We start from the raw sequence: 17,369 nt of genomic DNA, 5'->3' as shown, positions 1-17,369 counted from the left end.
TCAGCTATTGATTATATTCTCTTCCCTCTCCATCTCACACCTATGCTCTCAGCTGTAATTTTCTTGCCAATATCTATTAGTATAAAACTATAATGAAAATAAATCAAAATAAATGCTCGAGTGACATACTTACTTTCAAAGAGAAGTGTAATTACTTTTTGCCAATGAAACACTTAACATTCTGGAGAATGGAGAATTGAGGTTTACAGATGTAAGCTTAGAAGAGACAGTATTAAATTATCTAATTTCCCTTTATTTACCTTTTTATTTTTTTTAGCTACATTTCACATCAATTTGGGGATGTGAAAATTGTAAAGGTTTGTTTCTTAAATACTGATGCATTTTTTAAATGTTACTTTCTTAAATACTGATGCATTTTTTTAATGTAACTAATAACTATGTTTATATAATTCTTAATGATAAATATAGTAGTTTTGGTTAGTGAACTACTGCAGAACAAAGGAAAATCAACTAAAGGGGTACTGCTGCTGAATGTTGTAAAACTTTCTTCCCAGTGAGGCCCTAGAAAATCTCTTAAACTGAGGTTCTCAGGTTTTCTTATTATATCTGTTTTTTCTAGTAGAAGAGTCTTGCTTAGAGAGCAATCTCAGCTGGAAGACTAGGATTAGAGATTATTAACCACAAACCTCCTAACTCACGGGATACTCCTCCATAAACTAACTGCTTCAACAAATGGTTTTTTGTCTTTATCCATTTGAAAAGAAATACCAAGATTTGAGGAAAATGACTAAATTAAAGCCAAAAATTGAAGGTAATTTGTCAATGTCCTTGAGAAAACAAAAAACAGTAGATCCACCACCATATCAAGAAAAGACTGCTGTAAAAGAGAGTAACAAGAGGCCAAAAAGTCCTTGAAATTCAAGTATATGATCACTAAAGTAAATATTCTATACAGTACTGAGGAATAGACCAGACATTGCTGAAGATCTAATAAGAGATCTGGAAGAAGAGTGTATGAAACATACAAAAACAAAAACATTGGAACGACACGAAAAACAGCAAAAAAAAAAAAAAAACCAACCAACAAAATGAAACCCACCCAGAACATATTTTATTCACATTCCAAAAAAGAGCAAATACCATGAAGAAAAATTTAATTTGTGAAAAGTGACATTTAACTGAAGAAAGATGTATGTTTTCAAGTCAAAAGGAATTTTTTTCTTTCTTTTTCTCCCCTACCCCATGAAAGAGGACAGGGGGACCAAAGGGGGAAAATGCACAACACAAATCACAACTTTAAGGACAAGGATTTATTTTAAAATTTGTTGAAACAGAAATGTTAGAAATAAAAGCAAAAAAGATTTGTCGACAAACTCAGGATTTTGATGAAAAATCTAGAATGACAGCAATAAGCACTTGGTTTACATTAATACAGAAGATCATAATTTGTGGAAAATGTTTTCAAGGAAAAAATTAGATTCTTAACACAATTGTAATGAAAAAAAGAGAGAGAGACAGAGATAAGCAAGGTGCAGGGGCAGAGTAAAAGGGGTGGCACATCTGAGCTACCAGCTTTATTTATATCCCTAGGCTACATTATTCCCAGAAAATGAATGTTTAAGATTCCAAGGCTGATAAGACTCTAGCACCGAGCCTCCTCTTGAAGGACATTATTATAGCAGCTAGGCATTGAGCATATATTAGTCATCTTATTAGTTCCAGAAAAGAACTGTAGAATATTCCAAATGTGAATTAACAGGGCGCCTGTTATCTTCCAGAAGTTTGCTCACCAAAAGAATGCTGCCTTGTACATATCCACAACCAGAACCCTTACACACAATGTGTGAATTAGATTCTCAGAGTTCACTATGTCATGCTATTGATGGTACGAAGGTATTTGTCTCTTGATGAGAAAGGAAAATGGCAAAAACTATAAGGAAATGACCGTGTCATGGGGTAAATATGAAGCAGCTGAATGTGGCATGATTTTGTTGCTGAAGGCATATATGAACATGCTTTCTGAAATGACAGTAGTAGCTGAGATAATTTAGAAGGACCTAGAAGTAAAAACTGAGGCTTAGAAGTTGTTCATTAGTTCTAAGTAAATTCAAACAAATCTTGAAGTGTAATTCTTTCAAATAAGCTATAAAAATGATTGTTTTGGGTAGTGAGATTATTTAGGGTGGTGGTTGATTCCCTTCTTAACACATTTCTTATTTTTATGATTTTCTAATATGAACTGTCTTATTTTTATAACAAACACATCAATAAATACTGTTTTAAAATAAATGAAGCAAAAAAATCACTTGAAGTATAGATTATGATTTTTTAAGCACTAGCCCATTCCAATTGTAAAGATAGTTTGTTCTTATTATTTGTAGTATTCAAAGAATACGTAAATCTTGGTTGAGTGCCTTAAATGCATGCACATAAACAAACTTTATGTTGTAGGGATTTTGACAATAAAATAATTCATACAGCCATCTTTTTCCACTCTGCTTTTTAAAAATAGCTATATTAACCGTAAGAGCTCATATTTTAGCACTCCTGGACTGTCTATAGGTTTGATCCTCGATTCCTGGATCTTGAGATCTTGAGCAAATCAGTTAACCTGTGTGTGCGCAGGTTCCATATCTATAAGATAAGGATCACAGTAGATACCTTGTGGAATTGTGGTAATAGTTCAATGAGTTAATACATGGATACATGAAAACTTGACTGAGCATTCGCAGTTAATACATATTATCTTTAAAAATAGTGATAAGCTATCACATTAGACATTTATTTAAAAGGAAATATTCATAATTATACATAGTGTTTTCAGCTTTAATATTCTCAAACTTAAAATATAATTTGTGTTTATCATTATAGAAATGGAAAATTTCATCCAGATTCACTAGTTTAAGTCACTTAAAGTACTCAAGGCATGAATTTTCCTTTAAGAATTGTTAATAGTGATGAATGAGTTATTTTTGTCTGTATGTAAAAATGCATTCAGGTAAACCAACTCATTTATATCTGAGTTGTGAACATTTCAAAATCAAGATAATGATAAACAAATACCAAGTTCATATTTGAAATTCAACCTCAGATGGGTATGTTTAATTTGTAGGACTATTCCCCAAAGCACTTTACATGTAAATTGATTATAGTAAGTATGCTATATTATGAAATAAAGACAGAAGATGTTTGAATGCTTATGGAAATCTCATTTTAGTGGACATTTGTACAGTTAATCATGCAGGATGATGGTTGTGAGTACCAATATCAGAGAAACTTGGCTTTGGAGAGCTTGCTTTGTTACTTAGTAGCTTTATGGTCTTGGATAAATTTATTAAGAGTATTAACTTGTTAAATAGAAGCATTATGAGCATGTAAGATGGACAGGTAAGTGAGACAATTAATAGAACTTGTATAAATACAGTGTTCATTTTACCGAGGCTAATTTTCAATAAAAGTTTTGATTTAGTTATAAAAATATTTGTAAAATCATTACATACTAGCATTAAATTATAGTTGGCAAGTGAAAGTCTTACATTTTTATTACCATCTATCCCTTTATTACTCTCTTTTCATTAATTTTTCTACTCTCTCCTCTTCAAGGAATACTAAAATATATTTTACACAAGTGGTTGTGTGACTAATACTTCATATTTAAAATATAAAAGTGCCTGGAGTCAGCTCGAGGACATAGTTCAAAGTTAAACAAATATGAAAAGTTATGGGATTAGATTTAGGGTTTTTTAAATTGTCATATACTTCATTATGTTTAGCAGAAGTGTATGTTACATAATTTTTTAATAGACATTTTTTCCTAGGCAGGGAGTTAATATAATTTGCCAATACTTGTGGTGAGCCGCTTCTGCCGTTTATGCAAATTATGGTCGCCATTACAAGATGGCGCTGGCTCCGCTGTGGTCTGTGACAAACAACTCCTTATTTGGGAGAGTTGGCGCATGACTTTTCATCACCCTATGAGAAAGCTCCACGTGGCAGCTTTGCATTGGGGCTTGAGATGCTTTATTAAGGCTGGGAGGGGCATCCGGGGAAGAGAAGAAGAACTATCAAGGGCCTGAAATAAACTACTGAAAGAAGATTCCTGAGTGTTGCGTCTTCCTTGCGGGCAAGGGGGCGCAACAAGTGGTGCCGAAACCCGGGAACCAGAACTTTCAGCAGTCGGGGGGGTGCACCGTAGTCCCAGGTAAGTGGGATCCACGACCAAAGCGGGTTTAGTCCCAAGTAAGTGGGATCCGCGACCAAAGCGGGGCGCTCTCTCTGTAAATACAGAGAGAGAGGAAAAAAGGACGCTCCCCTGTAAATAAGGAGAGAGCAGGACTTTTGTACTTTCACTTTCTTTATAGCTCTAAAAACATTATGGGTGTTACTTCTTCAAGCCCAATTTTGTTGGCCCTAGATGGGTTGCTACGTTCAAAAGGACTTAAAGTAAAGCAGAGCACTTTGCAGATGTTTTTGAGAGAAGCTGCCGGGGCCGCGGCAGTAGCGGCGGCAGACAGCGCTCTGCGCCGCAGTCCCAGCGCCCGCGAGCCAAAACGCGAACAGCCGCCGGCGTCGCTGCGATCGCAGCTAAGGGACCCGCCTACACTGCTGCGGAGCGAGCTCACGCTGCGGAGAGGGCGGAGCGCCGCCGGGGGCCGGGACCGGACGGAGCCGATGTGGGTTCCGGGGCTCCTGGCAGGGGGGGTCCCGACAGGTACATCTGAGTTAAATATAACCACTTTGGCTAATGATACATCACAGGGGATGCTTAATAGTTCTAATATTACCTGCTATTTGTCTGAGTGTTGGAATGGCTTCTGGACTACGGCAGTGGTTATGAAAATTCCAACTTTTGTCCCAATCCCAGTCACTGCGGACCCAGATAAATTCCCCATTGTTGAACTACTTAGAGTCCGCAGGGATTTTGGAATTACGGCAGCTATAGTGACAGCTGTGGCAGTGTCTGCTGCTGCAGCGGTTACGGCCGGAGTGGCCATGGCCAGTCAAGTACAAACTGCTGCCACCATTAATCAAGTTGTTCAACAAACTTCCACCATACTTGAATCCCAAAATACAATTAATCAACATATTTTGTCAGGGATTTTAGCTGCCAACCAAAGAATAGATTTACTCCAAGCTCAGGTAGAAGAATTGGCTGACTTGGTGCTTTTGGGTTGTGTTGACCAACGTGCACATTTATGCATAACCTCTGTCAGATTTAATGATTCCAGGAATGCCTCCCGCATCATTGGCGAATATTTGGCCGGAAATTGGTCCATGGCAGCGGAAGACATGATCCAGTCTCAACTAACCCAGATAGCTGTCTTGAACAGTACCCGTGTCGATCCCGTGACTTTGGGTCAATTCACCGATTGGATATCTTCTGCTTTTTCCTTCTTCAAAGAGTGGGTGGGGGTAGGCATTTTTGGTGCAATGTGTTGCTTCGGTATGTTCCTCTGTTTGTGGTTTCTCTGTCGCCTTAAGGCCCGTAGTGCTCATGATAAGGCTATGATCATACAAGCTCTTGCAGCTTTAGAAAATGGCAACTCGCCTCAAGTCTGGCTTGCGCATCTTAAACAGTAAACCTTTGTCATGGTCGTTGCACCCCAAGTTATTATAACATTGCACTGGGATCGACATGACCTTCCTTGCTATTCTCTTAGTGTTGGAAAGCCCTTGCACTCTGCCGGTCTTACTGCCATTGCACGCAGATGGGTTTCCACACTAGTGCTTTTCTATCGTCTTAAAGTCCGTGCCTTTCTTTCAGGGTGCTGTCAACTTGTTTGTCGTTATAAACAGCCACAGTTCAGCCTCAGTTATCCCCCTTCGTCCACCATCGCCACGATACAGGATGCGAGGCAAAGCACTGCACTTGAGTGATCCTTGACGTGGACCTCAAGGAGAGCATGTCCTATTGCATGCGGGTTAGACGCGTCCACTCCCCGCCCCACGAAAAAAGGCGTCGGCTGATATGGTTTCGGATCTGGGGAAGGGCCCTCCTTAAGACTGAGCCATACTATGCAGCCACTTCTGCACAGTGGGATAGGACCTCTACTCTCGCCTGTATTGTTTTAAGAAAACAGAAAGGGGGAACTGTGGTGAGCCGCTTCTGCCGTTTATGCAAATTATGGTCGCCATTACAAGATGGCGCTGGCTCCGCTGTGGTCTGTGACAAACAACTCCTTATTTGGGAGAGTTGGCGCATGACTTTTCATCACCCTATGAGAAAGTTCCACGTGGCAGCTTTGCATTGGGGCTTGAGATGCTTTATTAAGGCTGGGAGGGGCATCCGGGGAAGAGAAGAAGAACTATCAAGGGCCTGAAATAAACTACTGAAAGAAGATTCCTGAGTGTTGCGTCTTCCTTGCGGGCAAGGGGGCGCAACAAATACTGTAGTTGGCAAATGAAAGTCTTACATTTTTATTACACCCTACTCCTTTATTTCTCTCTTTATTTACTCTCTACCCCTTTAGTAGATTGTTCAAACTCAAACAAATATGAAAAGTTATGGGATTAGATTTGGCACATGGTATGTGCCAGGTATGTCCCAAGCACTTCACATAAATTAGTTCATTTAATCCTCATGACAACTCTGCAAATATTAATCCCTAATAATAGATTACTGATCTGTTAAGTAGCAGAGAAAACATTTGAACCTAAGGCTGATGCGAGAACCTGTGTGTTTTTCTACTGTTCCAGGCTGTTTGTTACTCTGTATGGGAACTTCAGAGTCAGATGATTTTGATGCAAGCATATAACTGAAGTATGGTTTAGTAATTGTACATTTACTTGATTTAATCACACAGTATGAAGTGTACATGACTAGTCTCTTTATTTTGTATACAAATGTAACACTTTCTGTACCCAAGGGTACTCAAAAATGAAATGAATTAGTGTATTTCTTGGTTTGTATTTTGCCATAGACACTACTATCAATTAATATAAAATCCATGATGAGCGAATACATTTTCATACATAATGAGCCTCTGGGTTCAATCCCCAGTACCAAAGTAAATTAATTAAACTCTTTAAAAAATAAATCCACCTTGAGCATAGGTCCTAAAAGCAGAGCAAGTAAAAAACATTAGGTGCTGTTCCCATTTACAGAATGACACAGATCAAGTTAATCAAAACCTTCTTCAATGAAATATTGAATCTACAGCATGCTTAAGATAAAAGCCAACCACTTGATTTCAAACCAAGTAGATTCTATGTTTAGAAACCCAGAAAATATATTTCATTGAAATATAGAAGAAAAACAGTATCACCATATCAGTCCAGAAATTATTCTGTGAGGACAAGAAAGAGAATTTGGATAAATTTTGCTGTTCTTTCCATTGCTTAAGTCCCACCATGTTTGCAAATAACAGCTAACAGATGCCAGCTCTTGAAAGCCTATGTGTCAAGTCATTTCTCATTGAATGTTTTTGGAATTTTTATGTTAAATTTTATTTATCTATTCATACATTCTGCTACATGTTTATATCTGAATAATCTGGACAATTTTCATTCTGGATAGTCATTTATTTGATCGTGTGAATACCATGGTGAAAGGAAGATGATATAGGAATGGACAAATCAGAACCCTCACTAGTCACATCATCACAGAATTTTAGTCGCAAGATAGAATAGCCTGATTCTGCTTTGAACCAAAGTTTACAGTACACTTTTAATGGAAATTAGTGGCAATGGTTGCTAAAAGTAAAAATTAATTTGAATGATCCAAGGTTGACTGAACTTACAGAATCCAGGACAACCTTTATGTTGAAATCTCCCTAATTACCTACTTAAATATACCACTATTTGGCAAGTTAATAAAGGCAATTACATATTTTTAATTTTTTTTTCAAAATCAGAATCCAAAGGAATCCTTTACATTGAAATTGATGTGTCTCGAGTCTTTTTTTTAATGCTTTTATACCTGATCTTAGCCAAAAGACTGATAAGCAATTATGCTTTTATTAGTTTCTTGTAGTTGTACATAATAATTGGGCTTATTTTGACATCATAAATGCATGGATTTAATTTACTCCTTTTCAGTCCCTTAAGCTCCACCTTCTTTCCCCTTCCTTCCTCCCCCTAATCTCTGTCTTCTCTTGTATTGTCTTCCTTCCAATCACTTATTTTTTTTTTTAAAGAGAGAGAGACAGAGAGAGAGAGAATTTTTTAATATTTATTTTTTAGTTATTAGCAGACACAACATCATTGTTTGTACGTGGTGCTGAGGATCGAACCCGGCAAGCATGCCAGGCGAGCGCGCTACCGCTTGAGCCACATCCCCAGCCCCCATTTATTTATTTTTAATGGGTGCTTTATAGATGTACATAAAGGTGAAGTTCACTGTGATATATTAATACATGCACATTAGTGAGTATCCATACATCCTTCCTTTTTATGTTCATGCAATTTTAGTTGAAACAACCTAATCATGTCTGCAAATGTTGCCAGTGTCCAGATTTTATTCATTGCATCTTCATAGTGTGATTTAAAGAGTTATGTGTTTTAAAGTATTTGCTTTTTTCAAATTCAAATTTTCTGTTTGCATATGGTGACTTTAGTGTTGAGAAGAAAAGACTTTCCTGTGGTGATTTTGCAAGATTTCAATGACAATTGAATAGGATATCATAATGTTAATTTTCCTTATTCTGATCAATTGTAATTTTTGTCAAGAACTGAGGTAAACATTGGATTTCTTTTCACAGATTTTCAGCACATAATTTTGACAGAAATATCTTATATGAATTCTCAAAATCGTTTACATGTTAATTTTGCCCATACTTTTCAAACCTCACTTTTTATCACTTTTATAAATGTTGATGTTTTCTGTACAGCGTACTTTCTCATGCACTATTATACCTACCTGTTTGTGTAGACAGATGCATAGATACAGTATTTCATGTAGGTTCTCCAATGTTCCTTTCTTTCACATTAAACACTTTTATCAGTTTTCCCCTTTATCTTAATTGCTACTAGAATAAGCATTTTATTTCATTTTCATAATATATATATATATATATATATATATACACACACATACATATACATACAAATAATTATAAACACTGCTACATAAAAATGGTGCTATTGTATAAAATAAACTTGTGGCTGACTACAAAACTTCAATTGATGTATAAAATCAAAAGCTCAATTAAGGAAAATAGGCATTTCAGTGTATAATTTATGAAAGGGGAGGTTGTGTGGAAGCTGAAGGTAGCTTATGAAGCTAATCAAATGTAACTGTACTCCCATAGGAAGTCATGACACATGTGAGATGTTGGCCATCTCTTCTAATTGCTGAGTTTAGAATAATGAGTTTAGAATGAATGTTGTAGTTGTGACCTGAAAACAACACAGAACTACATAGTGAATGAATTTGTATTTGATATTTTTATCTCATCCTAATTTTTTATTTTTATTTTGTCATTTTTAAAAAAATAAACGACAGAGGAATGCAGTACAATTCTTATTACACATATACAGCACAATTTTTTCATATCTCTGATTGTATATAAAGTATCTTGACACCAATTTGTGTCTTCATACATGTACTTTGGATAATGATATCTATCACATTCCACTTAATTTATCCCCCAGATGATTTCTTGATTCTGTATTTTTTTAAAAAATTTAAAAATTTGTCAGTGGACTTTATTTTATTTATTTATATGTAGTGCTGAGAATCGAACTCAGTGTCTCACACATGCTTGGTAAGCACTCTACCAATGAGGCACAACCCCAGCCCTTGATTCTCTTTTTTGTTGTTGTTGTTTTGTTTTGTACTGGGGATTGAACCCTTCTTAAGTATAAAATCTTTAAACTGGCTTCTCCCTGATCATGATTAAGCAGATGGAAAATAATGAGAAGCAACTGATTGAGAATCCATATATATGCATTGAAATTTGAGGAAGATGAAATACTATCCTAGTATAGCAAGAAGTAATGAAACATGGAGGGCAATGTAGAACATACTATGAAGTCATATACCCTGGGTTACATCCTACAATAGGTGAGCTTGAACCTTAATGGTTCTGTTGCTTGTCTCTTAAAATGGAATTATAATAGCTATTGTAAAGATTAGATATTGTTTGTTTGGAATACAGAACAACATAAAAACATCAAATATAAATTTATTCATTACGTAATTTTATATACTTTTCAGCCATCATTTACTGTATGGCTGATGCATTGCTGATTTCTTCTCTCATCTCAGGGCTCTTAGTTACTACTTAGTAGTAGTAAAGGTGATAGTCTAGATCTTGGGAAGATTTATACTAACTTGCGGCTCAAATAAGACAAGATGTAATATGGTCTGTAGTGCTGGCCACATTGTGTTTTAAGGCAACTATTTACCTAGGCAAGAACTGGTGAAAACGTGAGCTGCAACAGAGGCAGTAGGAATAAAGAAAACATGGATTTCAGAGATATTCCAGAGATTGAAACTGAATGGTTGAATTTGGAAGTTGAGGAAATGAGACAGTTGAAAATGACTCTGGTCAAGGTTTCAGAGGTCTCAGTATAGAGACAACAGACTCAATTGTTCTGGGTCCAATAAGAGATAGAAAATCCATGACCAGTGTGATTCTGCAATCTGTACAATCAGAAAAATGAGAAATTACACCCCAATTGATTCAAATGTATGAATTGCCAAGATCATTGTAATGCCATGTGTAGCTAATAAAAAAAAAGAAAGAAAAAAAAAGAAAATGACTCTGGAAAAAATAAAAAAATAAAATAATATTTTAATAAATAAAAAAACTTCCTCTGGGATTGTTTAATTTGAGTAACTTTCTTGTTTGTATTTCTCAGGTAGGGAAGATTGGCTTAAGCAGCAAGTGGAAGTAGTTGTGGAAGGAAAGAATGCGTTAATGTTTTTAATCTTGAATTTGAGGTAATTGAAAGGAGTCCAGACAGTTGGTTGGCTGAATGTCAGAGGAAAAGATGGGAGGTAGAGACTTGGACTTAACTGTACTTTTATCATCATGGTATATTTAGTTTTGTGTCAAAATCACACCCTCCTGAAATGTATGTGAATGTTAATAGAAAAATTAATTTCCTATAAATGTGTAATGTACAATGCAGATGGTTTCAAAAGTCTATCAAAACCTCTCTTCATGTTATTTTAGAGAGATTTCAAGGGGATAGATTTACTATGTATATTGTGATCTCCCCAAATTGGTCACATTTGGATTTTGATATGCAATAAATTATGAAAATTCATGGTAGATTCAGTCAAGCCTAAGAACAATTGGGATCTCCTATAACATTAACCATTCATTAAATGACATCAGTCTTACTCACAGATATCTAAAATTGTCATAAGTTATAAAAGAGCAACTTTCAAATATACTTAAGTATATTTGCTAAGTAATAAATGGAGCTTAATTATTATTTTTCATAGGAAATAAATTATTTAATAAAATTTTAATGAAACATTATAACAGTTGATTATTTATCACTATCTTTCCTAGTTTCCCAAATATGATTATTGGATTGTTGAGAGTAAATTGATATATGATATACATTAAAAATTTTTAAAGGTTCTTTTTTGTTACTTTATTTATTTTTGCAAATAAAGCTAACTTAGGGCCTCACCTCTGCTAGGCAAGCATTCTACCACCTAGCTATATCTCCAGCCTCTTGTTAGAAGTAACTTTATAAGCTCTTTTAAGTACAAGTTCGTATATAGTGATTAAACAGGTGTTAAAGACTTTTAAAAGTGTGACCGAATGGTAGCTTAGTATAATAATGAGCATGACCATTTTAGAGTATAGGAATCTGAGGGTTTGGAGACAGATGATTTTCTCACTTAAGCAGCCATCTATTAAGAAGAGCAGGACAAATGTTTTTTGTTTGTTTGTTTGTTTGTTTGTTTGGAAAACTACTGTTCCACTAGAATCCAGAACCTGAGTTCATCTATATTTCTCAGTGATTAAAGTAGATTTTAAAAATTGAGGAATATTCAAGGAAGGAAAAGGATTTCAGCCTATTCCACAAGTGAAAGGGCATCATGGAGGTGATGGTCTTTGCTGAGGTTCAGAGGCTGGTGATCAGATTCTGCCTCTGCAAGCAGTATAAGATCAACACAGATGGTGCAGAGGAACTGTCAGAGTGTGGCTGGTAAGCATGTGACTTGGTACTCCAGGTGAGATCGAGTTCGTTCACCCAGGGAAATTGCTAACTTGTTAATTTTAGACCTTATAGTTTTTCTTTAAAACAGGACATATCTTTTTTTAAAAGAACCATTAGGAGGAGGGAGTCAGGATATTTACACTGAAGAACATACATTCAATTGATGAATCAAGAACATAAAAGACAAACTATGTATCTCTCAGTGTATACATGTATGAGTAACTCCCTTAAGAGAATTTCTGTTTAAAGTTTAATGCATATATTCAAAAATTCAAACACTATGATATTTTCAATGAAGTATTGTAACATATGTACTGTATAATTGAGCTGTTTTGATACGTATAGGTATAAAAAGGTCAGACGAAAAGAGCTGAGGAAATTACAAAGTGACATTACACAAAAAGAACAACACATACATGGAAAAATAAGCCATAACAATAATTTAAAAAGTTAATGGGAACATTTTATAACCGTGAACTTTTCAAAAATATTTTTTTCCTAATGATAATAGTAATACATCTATTGTGCTAGGAATGTGGAAAATGTAGAATATCCTAAAGAAGAAAAGAAAAGTCACAATCCTTCCAAGTAGTTTCCTGCGGATACTATTTCAATATGTTTCTCTTGTTCCTTTTTTCTTACATACCTGCAAATATTGATATTCTACTATTTCCAAATAACAGTACACCCTAAAATTCTTTTCCATTGTTGAATATCTGTTATATCAAGTCATGGGTAGCAACCTAAATATAGCCTCAATAGAGAAATTAGTTTAAATTGTTATTAAGTGTAATATGCAGCTATTAATATAGCAAAGAAAATACAGGGTCAAAGTGTCCACAATCTATTGAAAGAGGGGAATGGTACCTACTGTGATTTCAGCTGCTTGTTTACATCATGGTTATTTTCATGCCTTTAAATATTTCCTGAAATTCCTGTGCATATTTCAGTACTACTTCTGAGAAAACTTCATTCGTTCTCCATTCCTCCTGAGCTGCTCATTCTTGAGAGCACCCTGTGGGCATAGTATCTACTGCCATTTTAACAATTATTGTGCTATTTCACTTAAAAGTACAGTGCTTCTTGAGGCAGGGACTGTGATCTTTTCATTTTACCTTCCCTTAGCACCTAGCGCTCAGCCTAGTGGAGCTTGATAAATACTTACCCAAGACTGAGTCTAATGTAGAGCATTGTACATTGTGTTTTATGGAACAATAAAAAGGGAACCCAATTTCCAGGAAAGCTAATAATCTACTGAGAAATAAGGTGAATAGAAACCATGAAAAACTAAATATTGAAAATTGCAAGGGGAGGAATGTTCTCAAGATCAGATTATAAATAAGATGTTCACGTATGTATTCTTTGATTCATTTTCTCAAGGACCAACATAAATATAGCCCCTAAATAGATGTTCAAATTAGTTGGACAAAGTTCTATGACTTCATAATGCATATTGCAATTTTAATGACTGCAAGTAGCATTTTTAATTTTTTTATACATGACAGTGAAATGTATTTTGACATATCATACATACTTGGAGTAAAACATCCCATTCTTATGGTTATACATAATTTAGAGTTACACTGGTTATGTATTCAGATATGAACACAGGAAAGCAATGTCTGATTCATGCTTCTGTCTTTCATATTCCTATTCTCCCTCCCTTCCCTTTGTTCCCCTTTGTCTAATCCAAAGTACTTCTTATTCTTCCCTAAACTTGCCCTCCTTGTTGTGTATTAGCATCTACATATCAGAGAAAATTTGGCCTTTGGTTTTTTGCAATTGGTTTAATTCGCTTAGCATGATGGTCTCCATTTCCAACTTGGTCACATGGTGGTTCCATTCAAAGTTTTCTGAGGAATCTCCAAACTGCTTTTCAGAATGATTGCACCAATTGATGACTAAAAATAGCATTTTAAATGTATGCAGAGTTCCAATTCCAATTTTTTGTTACCATATAGATGAGTACATATAGAGTAAATACATCATTGAATGACACATTATAATGGTATGTGTGGGAATGTTACTATGTCCTCAAAAGAAAGATTGTGATCTCACAGAGATCCTAATACAGTGCCTGGTACCTTATGGACACTCAAAAATGTTTCTAGAATTTGAATTTTCCTTTGAAGAGAAAATTACAAGGTGTAATTTTTGTATTGTTAACTATTAAGCCAGGAGCTAGAGATACAGCTCAGTGGCATGTGTGAGGCCCTCAGTTCTATTCCCAGAACACATACACATGATATCAGTAAATTAAGTGTTTAATTATTACTTTGATGAGTTTAAGGAACTTCCCCCTGTCAGAGGTCTCCGTTTTCTTTTTCCTTAGAGTCCTAAGTTCTCTTTTCAGTTACAATCCATGAATACATTTGAGGTAAGAAAAGATGCCAACCCGGGAAGATAATCATTCTTTTTTGTTAAAGAAATTATAATAAAAAAGAATCTAGCAAGGCTTTGGCTATATTTATACAATAGGCTAGATGTAATTTAATAAAATTAAGCTTTCAAATAATTAAAGATACATAATAATTTAGCCCATTATTTATCCTATTGAACTAAAATGTTTATTAGTAACTGTCAAAATTGTAGATAACAAATTAAGGAACAGAGTACCTCTTTTCAAATGATATAACTATCTAATTTATCAGTTACAATCTTGATTATGTAACTGGAGATTATTTCTTTTAGTTTTTCACAGTTTGTTTTCCCCAAGAATCATGTTTTTGGTATGGTTAAATCCATTTTCCTATGGCTGCATGTGTATTTCAGTGGTAGAGCTTACCTTGCATGCACAAGGCCCTGGGTTCAATCACCAGCACTGGGAGGAAACTTAACCTTTACTTATAAAATATTGTTCTTCATAAGAATCATGTGATCATTTACATTTTTACTGACAAGTGCTTTGACACACACAAAATAATTTATCTTGTTTACTTACTTAAACCCTTTGATAGTTCTTACTCTTTTCATATTCAAAAGATTTATGTAAGTTAATTGTTCTTTCTCCAGAAAATATATGTGCAGATTTTTATTTTTATCATTTTGGTAGTTAACAATTGCCCTGAGTACAGAGTCCTCTGGTTTTTATGCATTTTTTATATATTTTGAATTTAACGTATACTTGTAGAAAGGTCAAAAGGAAAACATCATAAAGGACATTCTCTATAAATAGTTCTACAATACTGTACCAGAGTTCTTGCATACTTTTATTGCATGATGTACATGTAAATCTGAAAGGGTGTTGTCTGAGTTATTTAAAATATTTACTATATAAGCTATGTTTCTCCCTCTGTCTTATTTTTCTCATAATTGTATTTTGACCAACAAGACTTTACTTTTCTTATTCTAGATTCTGAAGAGGCTCAATCTGTCAATCCATCTAGTGTTGATGATCTTATTGACTCTGAAACAGAAGAGGACTCTCTCCTCTGTGAAAGTAAACAGATTCTTCCCAATAAAGCACATCTTCCATCTGCCCTAGATCAGTATGAGTTAAAAGATGATGATGATGAAGAAATTAGATAAAAGTATTGATGACAGGCAGATTCTTAGGAAAGAGCAACAAAAAGAAAATGAATCTGAAGCAGAAAGGATTAGTTTATTTGCAAAACAATTTTATTTCAGAGTAATTTATTTACAAAACAATCTATTTTAACCACTTAAAAGTAAAAAAAAGTCATCTAGGGTTGTATTTAGTACTGAAAGTACTGATGAAGTTTTTCAGAACAAAAAGGTTTTTACTGCATGTTCTATTCCTGAAACATCAAATTCTGATATACAAACCAAAAAGGAATATGAATATAAGCAGAAAGGCAAAGTCAAAAGAAAATTTAAAAACCAGAACAAAAATAAGAAAACCAAGAGCTAAATGAAGAAAAAGAGGAAAACATAAATTCCACAGTAACAAAATTGACAGTTACTACTGCACTAGACTTTTAAGAAAAGACCAGAGAAGAGGGGGATTTCAGGAAATCTTTTAGTCCAAAAGATGATACTTCATTACATTTATTTTATATTTCCACTGGTAAATCTCCCATACATTCTTGTGGATTGAGTGAAAAACAGTCAACACCACTGAAACAAGAACATGCTAAAACATGTTTATCTCCAGGAAGCTCTGAATTGTCATTATAGTCTGATCTTGTTTGGTATGAAAATACAGAATCTGAATTCTTGCCTGAGAGTTCCTGTGTAAAATCTTAGAAGCATAAGGAAAAAAGCAAACATCAGAAAGATTTTTACTTAGAATTTGGTGAAAAATTAAATACCAAAATGAAGGATAAATATCATAGTCGAACATTTGAAAATTCTGATTGCACACTGAAAAAAATGAATAAAGAGGGCAAAACACTAGGGAAAAAAACATAAATTTAAACAAAGATGGGGAAAAAAGCACAGAAAAGAAATTGAAGGTGAAAAGGGAAAACAAAAAAATAACAATGGCACTAAGGAACTGCAGAGGAGTGTAGAATTTGATAGAGAATTTTGGAAAGAGAATTTTTTAAAGAGATGACACTGAAGATCTGTTTTTAAATATGGAGCATGAGTTCTTAACATTAGAAAAAAATCAAAATTGGAAAAAACATAAAAGATGATAAACCAACAAAGGAAAAGCATACCTCAAAACAGAGGAACTTTAAAGAAGAAAGGGAAAAGATTAAAGAAGAAAAGTGAAACTCTTTCAAGGAAGACAAGATAAAAGATATAAAAGAAGAAAGAGAAAATGTACCTACAGATAAAGAAACAATTCAGCTCTTCACGTTTAAGTGTAAATGAGGGATGTGTAGGACTAACATAGAAAATGAAATGGACATTGATAAACAAGAAAAGCACATGAAAGAAAGTAAGAAAAAAATCTGAGAAAGGATTTCCAACTAAAGAGAAAGATTTTGAAAAGACAGAAAAATATTTGAAAAAGAAAAGATAAAATATGAGCAAAAGTCAGAAAAGGACAAATTAGATTTTAGTGACTGTGTTGAGAGAATAAAAGAAAGGGACAAACTATAATCACATCACACAGAAAAATGCCATAAAGAAGGTGAGAATATTAAAAATAGTACTACTAAAAAAACACTCATGACAGGGTCTGCGATTTTGGCTCAGAGGTAGAGCATGCTCGCCTAGCATGGGTGGTACCCGGGTTCAAGTCTCAGCACCACATAAAAATAAAGGCATTGTGTTGTGTCCATCTACAAAAAAAAATTCTCTCTCTCTCTCTCTCTCTCTCTCTCTCTCTCTCTCTCCCTCCCTCCCTCCCTCCCTCCTTCAAAAACACAAAC

At 34.7% G+C, this 17,369-nt stretch overlaps 1 pseudogene; it reads left to right on the top strand.

The window, feature by feature from the left end:
- The first annotated feature begins 4,425 nt into the window (after window positions 1-4,425).
- Window positions 4,426-17,252, top strand: LOC107139362 (annotated as a pseudogene).
- Window positions 17,253-17,369: the final 117 nt, after the last annotated feature.

Source organism: Marmota marmota, unplaced genomic scaffold, assembly GCF_001458135.2.
Source record: "Marmota marmota marmota unplaced genomic scaffold, marMar, whole genome shotgun sequence".
NCBI lineage: Eukaryota > Metazoa > Chordata > Mammalia > Rodentia > Sciuridae > Marmota > Marmota marmota.
This window is presented reverse-complemented; position numbering and strand designations above follow the sequence as displayed.